The following is a 21,514-nucleotide window of genomic DNA, read 5'->3' on the forward strand; positions in this document are numbered from 1 at the left end:
GCAAATACTAAATAGATGCTGTCGCGTTCGTGCCAGTTGTTCGGCGAAAGTTGGTGGCTGGTGGTTGAGTACCTTACCTGACGTCACGCTCGACGCGTTCTGTGATAGGCGGAGCTGCCTCGAAGCGCGGCACGCCGCAGCGCTACGACACGGGGAAACCGCGACGGAGAATGGCTGTGCCGCGCCGCTGAGGGCGTTTCCATGGCAACCACGGAGCTGAGGCGTCGCTTTGTCGCGCCGCAACTGGCAGCTCGTCAGCGCCAGTAACAAAGGGGAGCCGGACAGACCTACATGCCGTAGCACACATGCAATTAATTGCTTGGCTAACCGCGGGAACGGAATGCACCCAACGCGTTAGACTTGGCCACTGTTTCTATGTTTCGATACGTGGAACTGTTTTAGAGTTTCGAAACGGCGATGGTTCACTGTTTCGAAACAGTGGTGTTTCATTCCTACCTGTTTCGGATAACGGCACCAGATTTGATCTCGAGCCAAACACAGAAACTGTTACGTTGTTTCAAAATAACGCTGTTTCAGTCCACTTGTGCTTGGGACGGACTAATTGTATCGAAACGGTGATGTTTCATTCCGCTCTGTCTCGGGCGAGATTCGGCACAGATACTGAAACACATTTAACATACCGCTTCATGAAACACTTTCAAGAAAAGAAATCTATTTGACGTACAACAGCATGACGCTTAAGATTTTCGAAAATAAAAGCTTCGTTTCTAATTGACTGCCCTATTCCGAAATGGCATAATATCTGCTTTAAAACTCTAACCAAACAATAAAATAACGCACACTATTCGCATTCAAAATAATAGAAGTATAAAAAACATTCAGTTAAATTACACATCTTTTACAAAGACACTGCTCTGTTCACGTACAGCAACCAGAAAAAAAACAACTAAGCAAACCTATAACATTTGGAATAAAAAAAAGGTGTAGAGTAGCAGTTTTTAGACATACGAGTGTACCAGGTATAATTGCAAGCAGTCTGATTGACGGACCACTGATGGTGTAATGGTGAATGGGAAGGTCTGAGAAGCGTGGTGGATTTATAATAATGGTTCGAAACACCTTGAGGGACAAAAGTCTTTTCTCTTATATTTTGTTATTTATTCGAATTATGTGGCGTGATTTGTGAATCTAGAATCAATATGCCTATTCCCTGCAATGATTCCTTTTGTGTCCATAGAAATTGGCAGGATAGATGTATTAACCATGCTAATGGAATGTGGGAATCCCAGTAGTGCATCCGTTGTTTCTGCAATTTGCTCCCGCCTCCAGTTCCATTTGTGGTGGTTCTTCTGGCTTCAGCTATGGAGTTACGAAGCCTGGTGTGAGATTATTCTACGAAGATCAATCCTGAGAAAATTAAGTGTTTCTTGTGGTCGGCAGTGTTGTCGCTTAACAATAGTTCAACCTCTTGCTTAAACAGGCATTTGCGACATAACCTTCCAACAGTTAATTTATGTGAAACTTGTTCGAAACGAGTTTTTATAAATCTGGACAGTGACGAAGCCAGTTCAGCTTCCACTGCAATTGTTCGGGAACCTGCCATTTCAGTGCCTGTGCGTCAAGATGAACAATCCGTGCAAGAAATACCCAGCACTTCCACGGGTTCAGTTCTGGGTAGGTGTGGTAGACAAACAAAGATTACTGGATTTGCATCGAGACCAAATAAACCAAAACAGACGAACAGATTTTAACACTTGTTGTTAAAGAACATCTGCCATTTGATGTAGTTGAGAGTGTAGAGTTTAGAAAAACGACTTATTTATTAAACGAAAACTATGTACACCCCCCCTCCCCCCCCCCCCCCAGCAGAAAAACACTATCCAACAGTTTACTCTCTCAAGTGTTCGACAACACACTAGTGCGAGTAAGATTTCCAGTGCAAGCTGCATCCTACATCTGCATTGCGACTGATGGATGGACATCAGTGAAAAATGGGAATTATATTGCAGTGACTGCTCACTTCATTGAGGAAAACTGCAATCTGAAATCATATTTGCTATCTGATTTTAAATTCACTGACAGGTATACAGCTGAAAACATTTCCAGTGAATTACAAAATGTGACTCGAACTTCGGGTATTACCAACAAAATTGTAGCTTGCACTACAGATAATTCACGTAATATGGTGAAGGCAGTGATGATGAGCAAATGGTGGCATGTACCTTGTTTTGCACGTACACTGAAGTTAACTGTGCAAGCAAGTCTTGAACCAATAACAGACACATGGGCAAAAGTGGAGTCAATAGTGGAATTCTTCAAAAGAAGTCATCAAGCACTTGACAGCTTACACAATATTCAGAAGTAAATGGGCTTCCTATTTTAACACCAAAACAAGATTACCCAACGAGATGGAATTCCATGTGTGAAATGTTTGACAAGTATTTCAAAATCAAAGAGCCTTTGCAAAGCACCCTCGCCATCCTCAGTGCGGATTCACAAAGAAAACTGTCCAATGAAGGCTGGTAAGTTATTGAAATATTTTCTGATATACCATCTCCTTTTGAGCAAATCACAACAGAAATTTGCAGCGAAAGAAATGTAACCTAGTCAAAAGTTGTCTTATTAAGCTAAGGTTTACAATGCCATTGTCTGAGACTGAAAAACTCAGATTTAAGCAATGAAGCCATTAATACAGTAACTGCTAAACTTGAGGATGGAATCTGCACCCACCTCGTTCAAAAGTTTACAGGTAAAGCAATAGTTTGTGAAGCAACATTATTGGATCCTCACTTCAAGGAGCAGGCCATTTCCGAAAACTAGGCATCGATTGTTGTTGTTGTGTTCTTCAGTCCTGAGACTGGTTTGATGCAGCTGTCGATGTTACTCTATCCTGCGCAAGCTTCTTCATCTCCCAATACGTACTGCAGCTTACATCCTTCTGAATCTGCTGAGTGTATTCATCTCTTGGTCTCCCTCTACGATTTTTACCCTCCAAGCTGCCCTCAAATGCTAAACTTGTGATCCCCTGATGCCTCAGAACATGTCCTACCGACCGGCCCCTTCTTCTAGTCAAGTTGTGCCACAATTCTATTCAATACCTCCTCATTAGTTATGTGATCTACCCATCTAATCTTCAGCATTCTTCTGTAGCACCACATTTCGAAAGCTTCTATTCCCTTCTTGTCCAAACTATTTATCGTCCACGTTTCACTTCCACACATGGCTACACTCCATACAAATACTTTCAGAAACTACTTCCTGACATTTAAATCTGTACTCGATGTTAGCAAATTTCTCTGCTTCAGAAACGCTTTCCCTGCCATTGCCAGTCTACATTTTATAACCTCTCTACTTCGGCCATCATCAGTTATTTTGCTCCCCAAATAGCAAAACTCCTTTACTACTTTAAGTGTCTCATTTCCTAATCTAATTCCCTCAGCATCATCCGACTTAATTCGACTACATTCCATTATCCTCGTTTTGCTTTTGTTGATGTTCATCTTATATCCTCCCTTCAAGACACTGTCCATTCCGTTCAACTGCTCTTCCAAGTCCTTTGCTGTCTCTGACAGAATTACAATGTCATCGGCGAACCTCAAAGTTTTTACTTCTTCTCCATGGATTTTAATACCTACTCCGAACATTTCTTTTGTTTTCTTTACTGCTTGCTCAATATACAGATTGAATAACATCGGGGAGAGGCTACAACCCTGTCTCACTCCCTTCCCAAACACTGCTTCCCTTTCATATCCCTCGACTCTTATAACTGCCATCTGGTTTCTGTACAAATTGTAAATAGCCATTCGCTCCCTTTATTTTACCCCTGCCACCTTCAGAATTTGAAAGAGAGCATTCCAGTCAACATTGTCAAAAGCTTTCTCCAAGTCTACAAATGCTAGAAACGTGGGTTTACGTTTTCTTAGTCTAGCTTCTAAGATAAGTCGTAGGGTCAGTATTGCCTCACGTGTTCCGATATTACTACGGAATCCAAACTGATCTTCCCCGAGGTCGGCTTCTACCAGTTTTTCCATTCGTCTGTAAAGAATTCGCGTTAGTATTTTGCAGTCGTGACTTATTAAACTGATAGTTCGGTAATTTTCACATCTGTCAACGCCTGCTTTCTTTGGGATTGGAATTATTATATTCTTCTTCAAGTCTGAGGGTATTTTGCCTGTCTCATACATTTTGTTCACCAGATGGTAGAGTTTTGCTAGAAGTGTCTCTCCCAAGGCCGTCAGTAGTTCTAATGGAATGTTGTCTACTCCTGGGACCTTGTTTCGCCTCCGGTCTTTCAGTGCTCTGTCAATCTCTTCACGCAGTATGGTCTCTCCCATTTCATCTTCATCTACAGTCTCTTCCCTTTCTATAACATTGCCCTCAAGTACATCGCCCTTGTATAGTCCCTCTGTATACTCCTTCCACCGTCCATCGATTAAAAGAAACAAAAAATGTAATAATTAACAAGTGCTGTGCAATACGACATAAACCCACTCGGTGTTCAACAGACAACCTACCACAAGCCAAACCAGCTGTCGTGAGCACTTTCAACTCTTACCAGTGGCATCATTTGGCAAGGTTTTGGTCAAGCTGTAGGAGGGTTGATCGAAAGTGTACAAAATCCACATTCTGCAAGTATAGTCGAGTTTGACACGTATATGAAGACGCCACTGATACACAGATCACAAAATCCATTGCTGTGGTGGAAAGTAAATCATGTGCTGTTTCCTACGCTGTTTGAAACAATGAAACGACGCCTGTTCCATGTGAATGCATATTTTCATAGCAGGGGCAAACAGTAACAGACAAACGATCGCATCTTTCAAGGGAAAAAGCATAAAAAATGATATTTCTTAACTACAACGTAGAATATGTACAGTAGATCTTCCCAGAAATGAAACAGTAAAACTTCAGTTGATTTTGTTCTCCTCTGGACGATCTGCGCTGAATTTGTATTTGACTGTATTTTGTTTAGTCGAATAAATCTTACATGTAGCTATGTTACAAGAACATTTTTTTTTTTTTTCAAGTTTGTTGCTCACCATTCAGTGAGTTTAATTTTTTGGGTATATTTATTTAGTTATGTGTTTTGAGAATAATTATCTTCTTTAGCAAGAATTTTAAGTGCTGTAGAGCCAGATCTGGCATGATATGCGTATCACTGTGTGAATTGTTTTAAATTTTAGGCTGGATTTTATACTTCAAGGAAACATACCGATTTCTGCATTTCAGTTACCTTCAAATGTTTTAACATGTTTTCCATTTGTATCAAGTGTTCATATTATGAGCTGTAGCCAGCTGACTTGTGAATGTTTGGTGAAAAACTGCCCTACTTGACCATTGTGTTATATGGTCCAGTCTGTTATGGTACGTTTTTGATCTGAGTGCATCAATCACTTTGCAGTGCTGCTCCGTGACAAACAATGGAAAATTTAACTGAGAGTAAGAAAAATGTGAGTGGCACACACATAAACGCTAATTCAGTGCCTCGCTTCCCATAATGCTACCTCAATAAATTGTATCTCATGATATGCCTTTTCAAGAGCACAAACAGATTATCAGTCATAACACCTATCAAAATTAGGAGCTAGAATACAGGGAAACTAGTTTGGCAAAATCTGTTATGTCAAGTATACAAACTCTGTCCTCAGCCAATTAGAAAGCACAAAAGTCACAAGACACCAAATCATCGCATTTGCTGCAGGAAATACGAAACTGTCAAGACACTCAAGTGAAAGCTTCATACTTTCTGCGATATAATTGGAGCTCTCGCACCTCATTTGTGCTTATATGGAAATATTTGTACAGTGGACACTCAAGATGATATAACACGTAGGCCTATACGATTTCAAAGCACAAACTGTTTCACTGTTTCTAAACATTACATTGTTCTGCTTCATTTGTGTCGAAACAGCTGTGTGGTTCAGTTTGCCCATCTCTACAACGCGTGCATTCTTAAGCGCAGGTGTGACAGGTGCGACGCAGGTGTGTCGACAGTCAACTGCGGCCAACGCGCGGCTTGCTGGTAAGCACGTCTGGATTCTCCCTGCAAGCGGCCCTGCGGCTCTGCTTAGCTTCGCCCTGGCGCCCCGGAGTGTCTATCTGGGATGCAGCATAGCGGACGCGCTGCGGCAATCAGGCTCTGCTCGCACCACAGTTACAGGGGAGAATACAGCAAATGGTTCAAATGGCTCTGAGCACTATGGGACTTCACATCTGAGGTCATCAGTCCCCTAGACTTAGAACTACTTAAACCTAACTAACCTAAGGACATCACACACATCCGTGTCCGAGGCAGGATTCGAACCTGCGACCGTTGTAGCCGCGCGGTTGTGGACTGAAGCGCCTAGAACCGCTCGGCCACAGCGGCTGGCGCGAGTGCAGCACCCCCAGACATCAAACATGAACCTAAAGTGAGAGGTCGCCCTGTGGAACGGAAGGCATCCAGGGTTGAAGTTAAATGTCAGAACCGGAAATTAGGTCACATAAAGAGAAGAAGGGGTTCAGAAAACTGTAGACACACTTTGGTAGGCAATGTTAATGGATGAAAATGACGTATCGTAACGGGAAGGGTTATTTTATGTGTTTAAAGAGACCCCATTAGCAACCAAACAACTTCGATGCCGCTAAACTATTGATCGAACTACGGCTATCGGTGTTGCCGGTGTGAGATCTGCACAGAACGCCTCGATGGTTTCTTGTAGCTCTTTCAGTGCATCTCGCTTATGTTGGTGAACTTCATTTTTCAAGGCCCCCATGGGTAAAAGTCAACAGGTGTATGGTCTGGAGACCGTGATGGATATTCAGCAGCTCCTCTTCGACCCATCCATCATCCAGGTGGACTTTCATGGCAGTAGGCTCTGACATCTCTGTGGTAGTGAGGCGCAGCGCCATCTTGTTATAGGTAAAAATCTTTCACTTCCAAACACCTCTCGGATGGCAGGTAAAATCGTTATTTCCAGCGTACGTAGATAAACCTCACCAGGTGCGGTCCCTTCAAAGAAGGATGGACCAATAAAACAGCGCGATGACACTCCTAACCAAACATCAACACCTGGTGAATTAAAATGCTTGCCCACGTGACAGTGCGGATTTTCAGGAGCCAAATACATGCAGTTACGGAAGTTTACTGTACCGTTCAGTTTAAAATGCGCCTCGTCAGGTCAAAAAAACATCATGTAAACCGTTCATGACTTCAAATCACTCGCAGTACTCCAATCCGGTTCGTCTTCGTTCATAGCGTGCAGCGATATTGGAATGTACAAATTCCACTTTGCACCCTTCAGAAGTCTGCGTACGCTTCATCGGCTTAACCTGCTTTGACGTGCACACTGCTTTACAGATTTTTGAGGTGACCTAATAAAATGTTGCTACACAGTTGGAAGCTGGACTTGTTGGTGTTTTTGATCGGCCAGACCTTTGCTTATGCACATCCTGCACAGTTCCGTCGGCTTCAAATTTATCTCGAATACTGTAAATTGTTCTGCCTGTTGGCGGATGAGTTCCGTACACATTACTCCATTTCCGTTGCACGTCCATCATGTTTTAGTATTCCAGTACCGCTTCAGTACGGCGTTGCGCTGCTCAAACGACGATCTTACTTCATTCGTTGGTGCACTGCCATTAGCTGAAAATCGAGAGCCCTGATCTGTTGAGAAAACAATGGACTACGCCACCGAGCAAACTTGCAACGTCATTTCATTTTGTTTCAAAGACAGTAACTGTCAAAGTGTGTCTACATTTTTCTGGAATACTGTACATTTCAGTGTACGTGATATGCGGGACGCATCTATGGAAGAAAGTTACGAGGTGTAGGCCAGCCAACGAGGTCGAATAAACTACAGAAAGAGGACAAGGGAGGCGGTTCATGTTCAGATGTGTTCGTGTCCAGTTCCGAAGGAAACAGCCGAAGTTATTCTGAGAGAAAACTTGCATAAAAGAGTTGTCTGGTGTCTTCGAATAACCTTTTTATCCCTAAATATTCCCTGACTTACCACCTTGTACTGGAGGTAAGTCTCATGGAGAAAGTTGTACGGAAGGTGTTTGCCTTGATTAAGAACAGAGGCCTGGTGGCTTGCAACTATTCTCAGATGTTACTAGTGTGTTCGATAGTCTTTTAGAATACAGGGTGTACTTGGATGGAAGCGAAAACTACTTAGGTTATTGCTACTGGGAATGATGTTCAGCTATCTGTGAAATTAAGCATATTTATAAATTGAACTCCAGTTAGAGTATTCTGTTCTGTTTGTGAAAGTTACCCGAGCACTGGAGACGGGATGTGGAGAATGAAACAGCATGCAGTAAAGCGTAACCGATTATGGAAATGGTATTCCAGATAAGCCACCCGGAACTCGAATTTCTCAGGGAAGTAGAGTGAATGATGGTAAGATTTATTCACGCTAACTGGGAGAGAGCAGTTTTGGTAGTAGACAAAAGTATATTGTTGATGAGACGGTGGAATGCTTTGTAAAACTTCATACAGCGCGAAGCTGAGATTTATTCGTTTGTTTTGTGTCTCCTGGAGTTTCTTCATTTCTTTTTATCGTGTCTCAAAAAGCCGCTCAGTGTCGTTGAACAATACGGTTGTGGCTGGCTGCTCTCCCTTAACGCTTAGCAGAGCGCTGAACTCGATCGCCGTCTTAACGCTTGTTTGGACCTCATCCGATTAACCGGGGAGGGCCGGAGACACAAACTGGGTTAGGGGACGCGTCGCAGCCAGTGTGTAGCAGGTATCAGGTAGCAGGTAGCAGGTGCTGGCAGTGCGGCAAACCTTGTTACCGCCGCCGGGCTGACGCGTCCGCCAGACAACGGGATTACGGCAGCTGTTGGCCCCTCCCTGCTGCCGAACACGCCGGGCGGGCAAACTCGCGCCAGGCAGAACCTGCGGATGGTTGCAGGCAGGTCGGGCGTGTTTACGGGCTGAAGCGGCAGTCTCACTTTGGGACATTAGCAGACCAGGGATCAAATCAAGTCATGCCAACGACGGACAAATTTGGAAAACGTCACCCGTACTGACACCCGCTTCATATTACTTTAAGCAACCATAGAACATTGTATTTTAACAACTCCATCACGGCGGCTACCCCCCCCCCCCCCCCCCCCCCCCGTACAGTTTCTTTTTGCAAGTCCACTGTTTCTTTAGTATTTGTGTCGATAGTTCGTAGATTAGCTGTTGCAGTGATGCAAGAATTTGCTATAACGCGTTCAGCAGGAACGCAAGAGACTTTACTTATACCGGGGGTAAGTGTGTGATTACGCAAGGTCTTTACTCATGACGTTCAACCTTAGCAGGAAGCCCAAATGAAATGAAATGTCGTGCGGCTACGGCCTCCCGTCGGGTAGACCGTTCGCCTGCTGCAAGTCAAAAGACTCAGTGTTGAGGCAACTTCGGCGACATGCGTGTCGATGGGGATGACGGGATGATGAAGACAACACAACACACAGTCCCTGAGCGGGGAAATCTCAAAACCAGCCGGCAATCGAAACCGGACCCCTTTGAACAGCATTCGTCTGCGCTATCGCTATCGAGACGGACACATGAAGCCCAAAAGAATGGGAGACTAGTGTTAAGTATTAACTTACTCCATTGCTGAAGAATGTCAGCATGGCGAGTTGGCGTGGGCAGCATCCGTTGTTCGAGTGGAGCTGTTCCGTAGTGTTACCGACTTTAAACAGATGCTAAGACACACAGATGCTAAGGACCACAACTACACTGATGTAACAGACGGCGCAATACAGGCGGAAAGACACTTTTTTACATGTTTAGACGCCTGCATTGGAACCATTCACATCTGTACGTACGGAGCGAGTTAAAGTGGAACAACCGCATAAAACTAATCCCCGGAAAGGCGGATGCCACACTTACGTACATCGGTGGAATGCCCAGGAAGAGTACTCCGTCCACAAAGGAGGAACCTTAACAATGAAATTCGAAAATATTCAAATCTGTGTGAATTCCTAAGGGACCAGACTGCTGAGGTCCTCTGTAGTTGGACTTACACACTACTTTAACTATCTTAAACTAACTTACGGTAAGAACAACACACACACACATGCCCGAACCTCCGGCGGGAGAGGCCGCGCAGTTAGCGACAAGGCGCCTCTAACTGCGCGACCACTCCGCGCGGCATGAAATTCGAAAAACACTGATAATCTGGCTGTAGCAGTCTGGGTTCAAATGGAAACGCCCAAATGATGACCGGCAAAAGATATATAAATTCGTGCGTCTGTAAAAAGATCGATGCGCGATGTTTAGAACAACTACCACTGTCATACGTCAGAAACAGATCTTGCCGAGGAAATGCTGGCCGTATGTAAAATCGCTTGACCAATTTGGTGTGGCAGTAGAAGATACCAAAAAGAAAGCCAAAATTCCAAATTTCGCATTTAAGAAATTGTTCACGCAGTAGAATGGTACGAACTTGCCGTCGTTTGACCATCGCACAGACTCCCATATGCAGGACACAGGATTAACCGTCCCTGGTGTAGAAAAACAGTGAAGTCGCCAGGTCCGGATGGAATCGCAGTTCGGCTTTACAAAGAGTACTGTATGGCATTGGCCCCTTGCTTAGCCTGCATTTATCGCGAATCTCCAGCCCAGCGCGACTGGACAAAAGCGCAGGTGACTCCTGTATATAAGAAGGATAAAATAAGGGACCCACAAAATTACAGGCCAATATCTTAAACATCGGTTTGCTGCAGCTTCCTTGGACGTATTCTCAGTTCGAATATCATAAATTGCCTTAAGAGGGGAAAGCTTCTGACCAGAAATGAGCGTGGTTCTAGAAAGCATCGCTCGTGTGAAACTCAGCTAGCCCTTTTATCTGTTGAGATCCTGCCAACCATGGATGAAGGGCATCCCGCAAATTCCAAATATCTAGATTTCAGTAAAGCTGTCGACTGTTAACGGAGGTACAAGCATACGGAACAGGCTCTCAGGCATGTGGCTGGTTCTAAGATCTATTAAGTAACAGAACCCAGTATGTGGTCCTCGATAACGAGTTTTCATCAGAGATGAGGGTATCGTTAGGAGTGCCCCAGCGAAGTGTGATTTCCCATATACGTATATGATCTGGCGGACACGGTATGCCGGCCGCTGTGACTGAGAGGTTCTAGGCGCTTCGGTCCGGAACCATCTACTTCTTCATACATACTACGCAATCCACCATACGGTGCGTGGCGGAGGGTACCTGGTACCACAACTAGCATCTTCTCTCCCTGTTCCACTCCCAAACAGAACGAGGGAAAAATGACTGCCTATATGCCTCTGTACGAGCCCAAATCTCGCTTATCTTATCATTGTGGTCTTTCCGCGAAATGTAAGTTGGCGGCAGTAAAATTGTGCTGCAGTCAGCCTCAAGTGCTGGTTCTCTAAATTTCCTCAGTAGTCATTCACGAAAAGAGCGCCTCCTTTTCTCCAGAGACTCCCACCCGAGTTCCTGAAGCATTTCCGCAACACTCGCGTGATGATCAAACCTACCAGTAACGAATCCAAACCACGTGGCCGCTACGGTAGCAGGTCCGAATCCTGCATCGGGCGTGGATGTGTGTGATGTCTTTAGGTTAGTTAGGTTTAACTAGTTGTAATTCTATGGGACTGACTACCTCAGATGTTAAGTCCCACAGTGTTCAGAGCCATTTGAAACATTTGACACCGTATGAAGCAGTCTTCAGCTGTTTCCGGACGACGCTACGGTGTATGGGAGGGTTCCGTCGTTGACTGACTGTAGTAGCATACAATATGACTTAGGCAAACTTCTTACATGCTGTTGAACCAATGGTAGCTTCTTCTAAGTGTAGAAAAATATAAGTTAATGCAGATGAGTAGGAACAACGAACCCATAATCTTTGGGTACAGTATTAATAGTATCCTGCTTGACGTATTCCCATGGATTAATCATCTAGGCGTAACGCAGAAAATCAGTATTACATGGAAAGAGCATGTCAGGATTGTAGTAGGGAAGACAAGTGGTCGGCTTCGGTTTATTGGGAAAATTTTAGGAAAGGGTGGTTCATCTGAAAAGGAGAGTGGAGACCGCTTAGAGGACTAGTGAGACCCGTTTTTGAGTACTGTTCGACTATTTGGGATGCGCATAAGGTCTTTTTAAAGGGAGAAATCAAAGAAATTTAGAGGCGGGCTGCTAGGTTTGTTACCGGTACGTTCAAACAACAAGTAGGCTGAGCGAGATGCTTCGGGATCTCGACTGGGAATCGCTAGAGGGAAGACGATGTTCTTTCGGAGGAGCACTATTGAGAAGATTTAGAGAACCGTCATTTGAGGCACAGTGCAGAACGATTCTACTGCTGCCAACGTCCATTTCGCCTAAGGACCATAAAGATAAGACTAGAGGTATTAGGGCTCGGACGGAGGCGTATAGATAGTTGTTTTTCCTTCGCCCAGTTTGCGGGTGAAACAGACAGAGCAGAGCACCCTTCACTACGCGCGGCACGGTGGGTTCAGGAGAGTGTATGTAGTGTAGAACCTTACAAAACCACCAGCTGACCGATATTTCAGTACTATTAGTGAGTGCAGGACACGTTGTTGTTGTTGTTGTTGTGGTCTTAAGTCCTGAGACTGGTTTGATGCAGTTCTCCATGCTACTCTATCCTGTGCAAGCTTCTCCATCGCCCAGTACTCACTGCAACCTACATCCTTCTGAATCTGCTTAGTGTATTCATCTCTTGGTCTCTCTCTACGATTTTTACCTTCCAAGCTGCCCACCAATGCTAAATTTGTGATCCCCTGATGCCTCAGAACATGTCCTACCGACCGGTCCCTTCTTCTAGTCAAGTTGTGCCACAATTCTATTCAATACCTGCTCATTAGTTATGTGATCTACCCATCTTATCTTCAGCATTCTTCTGTAGCACCACATTTCGAAAGCTTCAATTCTCTTCTTCTCCAAACTATTTATCGTCCACGTTTCACTTCCACACATGGCTACATTCCATACAAATACTTTCAGAGACGACTTCCTGAGTCATAAATCTATACTCGATGTTAACAAATTTCTCTGCTTCAGAAACGCTTTCCTTGTCATTGCCAGTCTACATTTTATATCCTCTCTACTTCGACCATCATCAGTTACTTTGCTCCCCAGATAGCAAAAATCCTTTACTACTTTAAATGTCTCATTTCCTAATCTAATTCCCTCGGCATCACACGACTTAATGCCACTACATTCCATTATCCTCGTTTTGCTTCTATTGATGTTCATCTTATATCCTTCTTTCAAGACACTGTCCATTCCGTTCAACTGCTCCTCCAAGTCCTTTGCTGTCTCTAACAGAATTACAATATCATCGGCGAACCTCAAAGTTTTTATTTCTTCTCCATGGATTTTGATTCCTACTCCGAATTTTTCTTTTGTTTCCTTTACTGCTTGCTCAATATACAGATTGAATAACATCGGGGAGAGGCTACAACCCTGTCTCACTCCCTTTCCAACCACTGCTTCCCTTTCATACCCCTCGACTCTTATAACTGCCATCTGGCTGCTGCACAAATTGTAAACAGTTTTTCGCTCCCTTTATTTTACCCCTGCCACCTTTAGAATTTGAAAGAGAGTATTCCAGTCATCATTGGCAAAAGCTTTTTCTAAGTCTACATATGCTAGAAACGTAGGTTTGTCTTTCCTTAATCTTTCTTCTATGACACATACGTGATGGTAATGATAGATGAAATAGACGAGGTTCAAAGAAGATTATTGCGTTTCGTCACACACTCTTTCAGTAAACGTCAAAGCATCTGTGCATAAAATCAGAGAGGTTCGAGCTCACGAGGAGGCAATTGAGCAACTACCTTCAATTGCACCATTGGCGACAGGAAGAGAAGAGGACTGAAGTTACGTGTGGGTCACAAAATACACTCTTCGACACATTGTAAGAATGTTGGCAGAGAGTAGGTGTAGAAGCACATGTAAATGCAGATTCAAGTCGCACTTGTTTCAGACATCTAATAAAATCTATCATAGAATATTCTTGGTGCGCGATAAACTTATTTTATAAATTCGTCTCGCAGTGTTACTGGACAGCTTGCGTTACATGGAACGACTGTTACTTGCCATACAACTAACGGTAATGTTGCCAATGTTAACTCAAGAATAATAATACCTACGAAAACTGTACAATAGTGTAATTTTTATAGATGTTTGTTGAGGCAGTCAGATTGATACGTGTTTTTAATGAGGTACAGTCTCTGAATAATAAAATAAATCATACGGCTGACTATGGCTGCCTAATGTATATCCTTGTCCGTGAGAGGCAGTCACTAATCGTTGTGAGGCATTCTGTTTTAGGCTGTGGTGCATGACCAGTGCCATGTGCAACACTACGAAAACGACAAACATCTTTTTAGCAAAAAAGAACGGTGGAAGCACTTCGAAGGTATTTTCCAGTGATTACCGTAGATATACTAATCACCCTATTGTCCATGAAGGTTATTTTGCTCTGTGGACCAACACACGGGGAAAATTATTCGATGCAGAATCTGTTTAGTTGGTGGCAGTTTTCTTCAGATAATGATCACGTCCCTGACCACGTATACACAAGTGAAATCAACGTGAGGTTTTTTACAGCTAGCCGTATGCTTTACCCGTAGCATCCATAAATGTTCGAATCTTTCTCATCTTGCTTTGATACATTGGCAGTGGATCCAAATATTCAGAAGCTGATCTTTAAACAATGCCTTTGTTTCCAAGGCAACCATTCCTCTCTGCGATCTCTATACATACTTCCATCTATTTGGATGGTTCTGGATACAATATCTTTGTAATCCTTTACACAGAGTCTGTGCTCGGCCCCTTCTAACATTCAACCAAAAAAGGAAAATATGCACCTCAGAAAAGCAGAAGGCAATGGAAACACAGAATGTGTACCCACAGGACTTGTGCGTTGTATTTGAAGAAATTATCAAGATTGTCTCTCCACTGGGAGAATATTCCGGCGGCCTTGAGAGAGAGGCAGAATTAGGAAAGAGCAACAATTTTTGGGTCGAGTTTGGAATATTGTAAGTCTGAATATGACAAGTAAGCCAGACAATCTGGGAAGGGAAACTGAGAGAGACAATCTAAATATAAAATTCTGCGCAAAAACCTAACACAAAAAATACCAAAATTTCCGTAACGAAGGTATGACATAGTCACCGCTGCTTACCTGTTTGTTTCCGTAATTACTTTCGGCGTTAATACATACGGAAAAAAGTCGGAGCACTAATAAGGAACTGTGCGAATTGTGCGACATAAACGAAAGTTGATAGGCCTGTTTCTACTTCTGAAAGATAATTTCTATTAAAATTTCACACCAGTCGCATAAGTGTGGCGCTAGTAGCGCCACTATGAGAACGCAAACGAGGTTTGCTCTAAATGCACGCTGTGACCGTCGTGGGCATTAGTTACCTTTGAGATAGGACATCACGAGCTGATGTTAGTCAAGAATACCTTTAAGACGGTGAAGACGCCTTTATCAACATGTCACTGAGTTTGAACGAGGTCGTGTAATTGGGCTACGAAAAGCTATGTCGTCCGAATAAGATACAGGCAGGCAAAAGCACCGCAGGCGAGTTCGTGCCAGGGCCATAGGGACTCGCCACTTGCGGGAGGTCCACCGGCGCCATGGTCAGCGCTGAGGTTGAGGATGTCGACTTGGCCTCCGTCTGCAGCCGGCCGTGCTCAGTGCGCCAATGACAGGACGACAACGGACTGATAGAAGAGCAGCAGTCGCTCAATTTGCTACAGACCATCGTCCAGGGCTGACTTAGGCAGGGAACGTCGTTTAGTGAACTCTTAGTGGTGAACACACAGCTATAAATTGCATTAGCTATGTACCGTAATGTTTACCTACGATTATTTGCACTTAGCCATTGAGAACCCTTTTGTGTTATAATACATGCAGTGTTGCGGACTTTATTATTCAATTAGTGACAAACGTAAGCAAACCTTTTAACCTGTTTGTGTGACTTTTATACTGATTTGTTGGACTGTCGTAGAACTTTCGTTTACCTATCCTGTGACCTGACACTCGAGCATAGCTGTGTGACAGTGGCAAGGACAAATTGTCTTAGTGGTGTACTGCTCCAGAAGGCGTCTCACGAACTCACGAACTCGGCCTACCGTAACAACAGTGGCAACACGACCTCCACAATGGTAGCGACGAGGCCTTAACTCAAAACTGGCGACGACAGCTTACAAAACCATCCGCGATTCTTCAGAAAGACTTGCCAGAAAGGAAGCCATTGGTACTCACTAGAAAGTAAGGTCGCAAGAACACCCGGCTCTGGTCGGCCACGTTGCACTACCGAGAAGGAAAACCACCGTGGCCGGCGTTTGGCTCTGTCGCATCGTATTGCATCTGCAACAGCAATCTGAGCAGCAGTTGGCACCACAGAGACACAAAGAAGTCCTGCGAACCGGTGACTTCAAGAACAGCTCCAAGCTAGACACCCCATTTCGTACATTCCACTGACCGTAAACCACCGCCATTTGTGACTTCATCGATGTCAGGTGAGAGTTCATTGGAGGGCAGGGTGAAGGTCTGTTGTGTTTTATGATGAAAGACAGTTCTGCCTAGGTGCCAGTGATGGCAGCAGTGCTGGCTGGGTAGTGGTTAGGAGGAGGCCAGCTGAGTGCCTGCAGCCAACCTGTGTGCGTGCTAGCCACAATGGAGCTACACCTAGGCCTATGGCCAGGGATGACCAGCCGTGTGACAGCAGGAGCACTTTACCGCAGATTTCTACGTCAGTCTCCTGATTCGACCTTTTGTGTTACCATTCGTGAACACCATTTCGGGTGGTGTTTTCCAACTGGTTAACGCTCGGCCACATACCGCTGTTGTAACGCAACTGGCGTCATTCACAAACAGCATTAACCATCCCAGGATTGACTGACCTAGTGCAACAAGCGTCGAGCTCCAGCCCATAAACTCACAACCGGCTCTTGCACAACTCAGTGTTTGCACGTTTTGCATGCTTGCATTCAACATTCTGGCAGTTACACCAGTTATTAATTTACCAGCATTTCTTATTTTCATTGGGTTATCTCGCCCTTACATTAACCTGTGATCTTACAATGTTAATCGCTTACAGATGTTCCACAGACAAACGTATTCTCAAAATTTCATCACTCTACAGTAATTACTTTATTTGGTTTTGCGATTTTTTTCCGTTAGTGTAAGTGGTTAGACAGACAACATTGTTTCTCAAACATCTTCATGTTTACAATAGTGATGAAACTGAAAAAACTGAATTAAAATTTGTGCTATGGCTCTGACTTGAACCCATGTCTCCTTGCTTACTTGGCACCAATGTTAGCTGTTTCACCACCACAGCTCACATTGCTGCATGGACTACCCAAGTCCAGTGCCCTCCCCAGTACAAACTTCACATCTTCAGCTTATTTTCTCCTTCTTGGGGACGGCATTGGAGGCGGGTAGTCCATGCAGCAATTCAGCTACAGTGCTGCAGGGGTATAATGGCTAGCATTCCTGCCAAGTACGCAAGGAGACCCTGGTTGAAATCCCAGCTGCGGTACAAATTTTAATTACATTATAGTAGATAAAGATGAGTCTCAAATTTCTCGAGGAAAATTTAATCAAAAGGTCTACAGATCATGTTCGTAATCACTGAGCTAAAGAAAAGTGCACTATACAAACAACAACGTAAATATGACTTACAAAACTTTTCATGGCGTTTTGTGTTACCCTTACCATGACGCATAAAGTTCAGTTAGGTAGATACCTAAACTTTTATCCACCTTCAGTCCAAATCACCGAAGTCACCCTTAATACAATAGTAATATTCTACCATTACTACTAATTACTACCACCATTCGCCACTATATACATTACTTCAAATCTCTGTTTACTCCTTCAAAAAACTCTTAACCACGTATCTGCAAAATTTTTCCTAAGTCAGTTCAAAGTGAACAGGTTGGATGGAATGTTGCCGAGAGGATCTGTTTTTAATTTCCTGTTTGCGTATCCTGTCACTGGAACAAGTGGATCACAGACTAAAAGTAAGATTTGAAAGTTGGTCATGCACTGCTTTTATAAGCAAGGCAGAGAGTGGGAGAGTGGCAATGCCACTTCCGTAACGAAACGGACGTGATTTATTTCAACAATTATAAGGAAAGGGCATCATATAGTATTCATTTCTTATCGTAATACGGGAAGGCTGGTCGCAAATGGAGCAGCAGTGTATAAGAAGAAGAAGATACCAGTGACAGATGACTATCGAATTGCAGAGAATCGAAGATTGATGGAGAGAAGCTGGATGTAACACACTGTGCACATATAGAACAAGAAATCCAGAATTCGTACGCCATCGCTGGAAACAGGGGTTACTGTAAAATGCGTAGGAGTAATCGACTTAAAGTGGAATGTGTAGATTAGTAGAACGGAGGCCGAGTTGAGAGGAGTCTTAAGGAAATGTAATTCATCCGTGAAAGATGTCGTTTCTCAAACACTACTATTGATAAATCGGCGTTACATGATTGGTTGTGACGAATTATGTGGCTGTTAGGATTGTATTAGGTCAGTATGCTCCATTTGAATACATAACATGAAAAGCTCAGGGAATTCACAGGAAAATGACGACGTATTTCTCGCAAAACGCTATGGGGTTGATTTGCATTCAAAAATGCATTCAGCGAAGATTGTGATATCATTAATGCGGGTATTACAGATCAGGTTTGTCACTACTATTCCTCTAAGGACACAAGTATCGTCTGGGAATACTGCTTCATTTCTTCCACAGAATCTAGTTCAACTTCTGTATGGTACACTAGTGTGATTACAAACCTCTGTTCGCTATGACCTGCAGTCTTCTACAGTTGTTATCGTCTGCGCAAACAGCAGCACGTCGGTCGCGAGTTCTTTAGCTTGAGGCTGTAATAGATTGTTAGCGAGGAGCTGGTATTGTATAATTAAATTTTAAATTGGTTTGTTTAAAAGAGACGCCACTCACTTTTTATTATCAGATTACGAGAAACTGCACAATTATAGTCCAATATATGAAACACAAATACTTTTCTTTCTTCACACTTCCAAGAAAATAAAGAAAATAGTGACTTGCGTCTATGCGTAAGTGCTATCGAAGTAGTTTTCAACTATATATTAAAAAAACAGAGATTGCTAATTAAGTTCTTAACCGATATCGACCGCGGCAGACTTCATGTCTGTCCTCCGAGGCTGCCTGACCAGCTCTGATCTTGTAGTCGAACCACCTTGTCCGCCATCCAAGTTAAGCGAGACCCGAAGATCGTTTAAGTACTTCGGCTACCTTTTAGTTTAGCAACTATTTAATATTCTACTGACGATTAACATTTTTGAGATAGAGGATACTTTTTACATGAAATTCAAGTAAATGCTCTGTTTAGTTTTATTAATACTAATAACAGAAATTTTTCATATTGGCGCGCTACTTCCGAACACATCAGCTAATCGGGGAGAGGGACCACAATTTTAGCGGTCTTCCTAACGTTACTCGTACCGATTAAACCATCTGTGACCGGTACGTCACACTCCATTACGTCGTCTTTCCACTGCTACCTTCTCAGCTGCTCCAAGTAGAGCTTCTTGTAGCTGAATATGATGACTATAAAGTCAGAAGTATTACATAGTCTTCTTGCTCTTTTTATTCTTCCTGAGTGTGGTATCAGGTCTCCAACGACGTTACATGATACTGATCGACAGACGTAGAAAGTACGAGTACTGAGTCCATTTGATGATCATGAGTGTCGTCCTCAGACGAGGGAAGGGGGAGGAGCTGGCACACAAACGGTGTGTCTTGCTGCCGACTTATATGTCATCCAGAACTAAAGGTAAAGCTACTCACAGCAATGTTATTATAGTAGGTCATACGTCAGACTTTCGTGAAAGAAGTGAAAGAAACTGAAGGGCGCAAGTGGGCTCCTGGGTGAGATGGTAACTTGAAAGAACTCCCAAAGAAACTTGCGGGTCTTAAATACGTAATCTATAAGAGCACAAGTGGGGGGCGTGTTTAAATTGACATAATGGCTCAAGAAGGCCTTTTTCTACTCACAAAGCCTAGTGGCCGATTTGTTTACGTAAAAGAACTGTGAGATCTTGCCCACTCGTCTCTTACAGGGTGCATGCTGCTTTCACGCATAGCTATACAATAATTCAAGCAAATCACATTAATAGTTTTTATTACAATAAAGAAGATTGACAATACCTAACTTTGGAATCATCACGACTTGTCGGAAGCGATGGGCGACAAGAAAACAGTCAGTTTCCTTCACAATATGCAATGTTCATGCAAGTTTGTCGTACAGTTTGTGGGTCACAAATAACGGCTATCGTAGTGCTCTCTTGTAAGGCGTGGTTTATACTAGTGTCCGTGTTCTTCTCTCCCCTACTCTCCGGCCGAGGCTGCCCGGAGCGGCGCTTATGTTCTCTTCCTGCAGAGACCGCCCCTGTCGTGGTGCCGTCCTATCAGCGGGCTATTGGCTGACGTCGTCTCACAGCCTTCTCTAATCTTGCGTTCTTTAACTACGGGCCGTCGCTTGTCGATACGCCGGAACATTCTTCCCCCCCACCCCCCCAACCCTACATGACGGACCGTCGTCATGTACGGAGTACGACCACGGCGAGGTAGGCATGAGTGTGGGCGCATCGCGGGACCGGAAGCTGTGGCTGCAGGCGACGTGAGGCTTCCGGATGTACCCAACAACGCGGCCTTCGCTCTGGCGGAAACGTCCCCCGGAAAACGACCAGAAGGGCACGCGTCCACCTCCTGCTGTCATGAACCAGATGAAGAAGCCGGTGACTGCTGCAGTGTGGGCGGGTCCATCTCCATCGGTAGGACGAGGAGGCGACGGCTTCGTCTCCATAGGGTCGTCCCGCGTTGTCGTGATGACACCCTCTGGCAGCTGTTGTGGCCGCGCTGTCCTCTGAATCCGTGGATGGCAGGGAAGGGACACTGAACGATCGTTGTGCACATGACAGGGACACAGTTGATTTCGGTGGCGGCGCTGCAAGCCATCTGGTTCTGAAATAAGATACACACAAACGCCAAGTCGACGGATGATCTCGCCTCGCCCCCACCCTCTGCTGCCACTAAAAACCCTGTAAAAAGCAGTATCATGTGGCGCGAAGGTACTTGTGGCCATCCTTCGGCGGCGGATGCTGAGGAGGGTGGAGCGGGCGGAGCAGTGTCTGAGGGCAGCGGCCGTGAAGCAATTCCACCCGCGATGGTCCATCTCGTGAGTGCGAACGATATGAGGCGAGAAACAGCTGCAATGCTTGATCCCTGGTCTGTGCGGAGGGAAATTTGGCCAGGCGCTGGTTGACAGTTCTGACAAAACGTTCCGCGTCGTCGTTTGGCCATGGATGGAACGGTGTACTAGTCAGGTGTTGTATGCCATTGCGTTCACAGATCGTTTCAAACTCATTTGATTTGAACTGACAGTATTACTTCAGGTAAACCCTGGAGGTAAAAAATAGAGAACAACACCTGAATTGTGCAACGAGGCGTTGCCCAGTTCATTGATACAGCAAAAGGAAATTTGCTATACGAGTCAGCCACAGTCAACCAACGGGA

Source organism: Schistocerca americana, chromosome 5, assembly GCF_021461395.2.
Source record: "Schistocerca americana isolate TAMUIC-IGC-003095 chromosome 5, iqSchAmer2.1, whole genome shotgun sequence".
NCBI lineage: Eukaryota > Metazoa > Arthropoda > Insecta > Orthoptera > Acrididae > Schistocerca > Schistocerca americana.